Below are 6,271 nucleotides of genomic sequence, written 5' to 3' on the forward strand. Positions count from 1 at the left end.
TCGCACCGCTAGGTGCTCAGGCCCTAATAATAAATAGCACAAATTCAATAGGGTCCTCCGCGGACGACTTCGTCGTCGCTCGGTCCCTAATAATAATAATTAAAGCTGCAAGCAGCTGTGATCGGGCCCTCGCTCCCCCATGCAACCGCGGGGGCCTGAGGCACACAGGGGCTGTGGCGCGAAGCGAGAAGGGAGAAAAAACCTGGCAGGAGCGAAAAAACGCAATGTTTTGTTCATCCACCACATGGCGCTATAAGCGTAACCAGATGTGGCCAGGTGCGTTCAGGGGTGGACCCTCAACAATGCATGAAGGATTTATACCAAGTTGATGTTCCGTGGCGAAGGATGAAAAGTCGCCACTGCCACCGCGGCAGTCTGCAACATGACAGGACACGTGTGTCACTGTGGAGATTCATCAACTTGATCGTCATGTGGCCACAAAATGTAGTTGATCAGGTCAGGAGCTTGAGGTTGATGTTTGTCAGTGTAAAAGATGGCATTTCCTGTTTCCACAAGGGGGCGCCATGAGCAAAATTGCCTGGCATTTCCTGTTTCCACAAGGGGGCGCCATGAGCAAAATTGCCTACGAGCATATGGAGGCGTTTGGGGCGGGGCTCTTATCATGTACAGAAATTTTGAAGCAGTTTGGATGAATTATGTGGGAGAGAGAGCTGCTTGAATATGCATGGTGATGGATCAAAAATGGCAGTGCCATAGCAGCCACGCACTTTGACCTACAGACATGCAGAGTACAACTTTTGATCAGCATGGTCTCTGGATGATCTGTAAATAATTTGAAGTAGATTGGATGAAATCCCTAGGACTAGTTCGTTAAAATACAACATGTGTAAATCATGCCAAAATGGCATGATTTACACATCAAAATGGCCGACTTCCTGTTTGGAGTAGACCATTGGTGCCAGAGACCTTTATATGCATCTGGACAACATACACATGTGTACCAATTTTCATGTTCCAACTCCAAAAAAAAACCCTATGGGGAGGGGTTTTTGAAAATTTGAAGGGGGCGCTTTAGAGGCATTTTGTCCCCCCCATGGGCGACGCCCCTATCAGATGCAAGAGCTTGCCATTCTTGACCTGTGTGTCAATTTTCATGACGATATGAGGACGCTGAAGCCATCAAAAAGCCAAACGTATTTGGTGGCGAGGGAGGCGCCATCGCGGCCACGCCCCTTGACATAGAGAAAAGCTTTTAATAACTTTTGATCAGCATGGTCTCTGGATGATCTGTAAAAAAGTCGACTGGATGAAATCCCTAGGACTAGTTTGTTAAAATACAACATGTGGAAATTACGCCAAAATGACAAGTCAAAATCAAAATGGCCGACTTCCTGTTTGGAGTAGACCATTAGCCTGGTTCCAGACCATAGACCCCGCCCACTCAACTGAGTAGGCTTGCATTACTGGTCTGGCATACTTCAATGAATTTGCGATTTATCTCGTCCAAACAATGGACGGACCAATGAACACCGGGGGTCTAGCGATTAGCCAATTAGCGCCATGCTGATGTGAAGCTGTACGCTGGTGGGTAACTGGTGAGGATAGCAACAATGGCGACCGCTACAGATCCTACAGACCACATTAACGATGCTATTGAGGTATTTTGCCACTACTCGCGTTAATGGAGGACCAAATTAAGGAAGCTGCTAAACTGAATTTAACGGCGATGCAGCTGGGCGTGCACGACGACGGAGACATTTTAAACGGGCAATGCTCGCTTGTTTTCGGCACCCCCCAGATCACGAGAATCAGCACAAATCACTGAACGCATGGATTGGCATGGTTTTTGAATGTGCGACAAAGTATATGGGAGTTAAGAGCCAAAACGCACTTTCCTTAATAATAGCGCCACCTAGTGGTGGAAATTCAGGACGACAATAGATTATAAAATTTTTCGCCAGGTGTGATTTATATTCCAAGTTTGATGAGTTTTGGGGTATGTTCAGGCAGTGAAAAATGCGATCATATGGGCCGAAGAAAAAAAAATATATATATATATATATAAATAATCGGGAGAAAAACAATAGGGACCTCGCAGGTCTCCTGCTTGGGCCCTAATTAAAGCTGCAAGCAGCTGTGATCGGGCCCTCACTCCCCCATGCAACCGCAGGGGCCTGAGGCATGCGGCTGTTGTGGCGCAGAGCGAGAAGGGAGGAAAAACCTGGCAGGAGCGAAAACCGCTATGTTTTGTTCATCCACCAGGTGGCGCTACGAGCGTAACCAGATGTGGGCAGGTGCGTTCAGGGGTGGACCGTCATCACACGTGAAGTTTCGAGCAAATAGGACAATGTCAATGTATAATAGGGCATTTCCTGTTTCCACAAGGGGGCGGCATGAGCAAGATTTCCTACAAGCATATGGAGGCGTTGAGGGCGGGGATCTTATCATGTACAGAAATTTTGAAGCAGTTTGGATGAAGTATGTGGGACAGAGAGCTGCTTCAATATGCATGGCGATGCATCAAAGATGGTGGTGCCATGGAGGCCACGCCCCTTGACATAGAGAAAAGCTTTTAATAACTTTTCATCAGCATGGTCTCTGGATGATCTGTAAAAAAATTTGAAGTCGATTGGATGAAATCCCTAGGACTAGTTCGTTAAAATACAACGTGAAAATCATGCCAAAATGACAAGTCAAAATCAAAATGGCCGACTTCCTGTTTGGAGTAGACCATTGGTGCCAAGAACTTTTATGTGCGTCTGTACAACATACACATGTGTACCAATTTTAATGTTCCAACTCCAAAAAACCCCGTAAGGGGAGGGGTTTTTGAAAATTTCAAGGGGGCGCTATAGAGGCATTTTGTCCCCCCCATGGGTGACGCCCCTATCAGATGCAAGAGCTTGCCATTCTTGACCTGTGTATCAGTTTTCATGAGGAGATGAGGTCGTTGAAGCCATCAAAATGCCAAACATATTTAGTGGCAAGGGAACGATGGTCGCCACGCCGCCACAGGGACACCATTAGACGTAGCTTCACAGCGTTCATAAGATAGCTTCACCAACTTGTTCTGCATGCATTAGAAGTGGAATGAAGTTGATGCGGTCAAGTTTGTGGCATTAGTACATGTGAAAGTAAAAACTGGTCACTTCCTGTTTCCACCGGGGGGCGCTATGAGTAAGGTGGGATATTAACATACCGGGGGGCGCTATGAGTAAGGTGGGATATTAACATATTGGGGCGTTCGGGGTGGAGCCATTATCATGTCCAGCAAGTTTGAAGCTGCTGAGATCAAGTATGTGGGTGGGAGAGCCGTTCGAAATTCGATGGCAAGAAAACGAAAAGTCACCAAAATTTGTCACGCCCTAGCGGCCACGCCCCTTGACATAGAGAAAAGCTTTTAAATAACTTTTGATCAGCATGTTCTCAGGATGATCTGTAGCCAATTTGAAGTCCGTAACGAAAATATTCAAAACAAAATGGCCCACTTCCTGTTGGAATTTTACCATGACGTCAAGAGATTTTTTTGTGCGTGTCGGTATGATACATGTGCGTTCCAAATTTCATTTGCCTACGACAAACTAACCCCAAAGGGGAGGGGTTTTTGAAAATTTGTAGAGGGCGCTATTTGGGCATTTCGCGTCGGCCATGTGCAACCGCCCAAAAATATCGAATTTCGGATCCGGCCGGATGAATGTGGAAAGTTTGAAGCATTTTGAAATTTGGGAAAGGGGCGAAATTGGGACACGAAATGTCGGAATAATAATAATAATTAAAGCTGCAAGCAGCTGTGATCGGGCCCTCGCTCCCCCATGTAACCGTGGGGGCCTGAGGCACGTGGGGCAAAGCAAGAAGGGAGAAAAAACCTGGCAGGAGCGAAAAAACGCAATGTTTCGTTCATCCACCAGGTGGCGCTACGAGCGTAACCAGATGTGGCCAGGTGCGTTCAGGGGTGGACCGTCATCACACNTGAAATCCATAGGACTAGTTTGTTAAAATACAACATGTGGAAATCATGCCAAAATGACAAGTCAAAATCGAAATTATGGTCTACTACTGTTTGGGGTAGACCATTGGTGCCAGAGACTTTCATGTGCTTCTGGACAATATACACATGTGTACCAATTTTCATGTTCCTACTCTAAAAAAAACCCCTATGGGAAGGGTTTTTTGAAAATTTCAAGGGGGTGCTATAGAGGCATTTTGTCCCCCTCATGGGCGACGCCCCTATCAGATGCAAGAGCTCGCCATTCTTGACCTGTGTATCAATTTTCATGAGGAGATGAGGTCGTTGAAGCCATCAAATTGCCAGACGTATTTAGTGGCGAGGGATCGATAGTCGCCACGCCGCCACATGGACACCATTAGACGTAGCTTCACAGCGTTCATATGGTAGCTTCACCAACTTGTTCTGCATGCATTAGAAGTGGAATGAAGTTGATGCGGTCAAGTTTATCTTAGAGAGCTCATAGTGCCTTATTATCCCACCAAAACACTGCGCTCTGAGAACGCAGGGTTACTCGTGGTCCCTAAAGTCTCCAAAAGTAGATCAGGAGCCAGCGCCTTCAGCTATCAGGCTCCTCTCCTGTGGAATCATCTTCCTGTTACCGTCCGGGAGGCAGACACTGTCTCCACATTTAAGACTAGACTTAAGTCTTTCGTCTTTGATAAAGCTTATAGTTAGGGCTGGCTCAGGCTTGCCTGTACCAGCCCCTAGTTAGGCTGACTTAGGCCTAGTCTGCCGGAGGACCCCCCTATAATACACCTCGCACCTTCTCTCCTTCTCTCTCTCTCTCTCGTATTCTATTACTGCATCTTGCTAACTCGGCCATTCTGGATGTCACTAACTCGGCTTCTTCTCCGGAGCCTTTGTGCTCCACTGTCTCTCAGATTAACTCATATCGCAGCGGTGCCTGGACAGCGTGACGTGTGTGGTTGTTTTGCTGCCGTGGTCCTGCCAGATGCCTCCTGCTGCTGCTGCCATCATTCGTCATTAGTCATACTTCTACTGTTATTATACACATATGACTATTGTCACAAATGTATACTGCCAGATATTAATACATACTTTCAACATATTGTACCACAGTAGCCAGAACTGTAATATTATTACTTTCAATAATGTTGTAAGCTACTGTCATTACCTGCATTTCTCTCTCTCTCTCTCTCTCTCTCTCTCTCTCTCTCTCTCTCTCTCTCTCTGTCTCATTGTGTCATGTGGATTACTGTTAATTTGTTATGGTGATCTGTTCTGTACGACATCTATTGCACGTCTGTCCATCCTGGAAGAGGGATCCCTCCTCAGTTGCTCTTCCTGAGGTTTCTACCGGTTTTTTTCTCCTGTTAAAGGGTTTTTTTTTGGGGAGTTTTTCCTTATCCGCTGCGAGGGTCATAAGGACAGAGGGATGTCGTATGCTGTAAAGCCCTGTGAGGCAAATTGTGATTTGTGATATTGGGCTTTATAAATAAAATTGATTGATTGATTGATTGATTGATCTAATTTGCATATTGTGATGTCACTAGGCAGTGGCCATATTGTATTTCATACATCTCAGTAAAACATCATTTGGAACATATTTACACAGTAGATTTATTTTGTTATGTGTTGTTTTTGTCATCTCATCCTCAAAATAAAGGAATAGGAATCTGATGGGAGTAAATTCGCTCATCTAATTTGCATATTGTGACATCACTTCTACATACCTACAGCTACAGAAAGCATTCAAACATCAAAACGTTCAGCTCTGTAAGGATTTTCTGATGTTTGTGGCAATATGTTTGATATTTCTAAATAATTCACAATGACGACATATGCTGGGGGTCGAAACGGGCGTGAGTGCGAGGTCCCGCCAAACGCTGCTTGTAGCTTTAATTATTAGGGACCGAGCCTAGAGGCAGAGGACTGCTCAAGGAGCAGTCCTCGCCGAAGAAGCCAAAAAGCCAAAAATGGCCGCCACGGCCTGTAGGAATGTCGTAGAAACATGAAACCAAAAGTGGCGTGTTCGTCTCATGAAGGCCTAAAAATCACAGGCTGACACCCCTGACCTAAATCCAACAGGAAGTGAGCTATTTGCCCTTTCAAAGTAAGATTTTGCCTTAAAACTGCCTTTCCTAAAAAATCTTCTTTTCATACACCGCTTATCCAATCGGCTTCAAACTTGCACAGATGACAGATCAACTCATTCTAATCAAATCTTATTCGTAAGTTTTCCATTACTCGCTTAGTTTGGATTTTATGGCCTCCATAAGGTGAGATGTCAGAAAAACGTCCTGACGATCTTCGAAAGCTGTCCCATAGGAAATGAATGGC

This window comes from Epinephelus moara, unplaced genomic scaffold (assembly GCF_006386435.1).
Source record: "Epinephelus moara isolate mb unplaced genomic scaffold, YSFRI_EMoa_1.0 scaffold49, whole genome shotgun sequence".
Classification (NCBI taxonomy): domain Eukaryota; kingdom Metazoa; phylum Chordata; class Actinopteri; order Perciformes; family Serranidae; genus Epinephelus; species Epinephelus moara.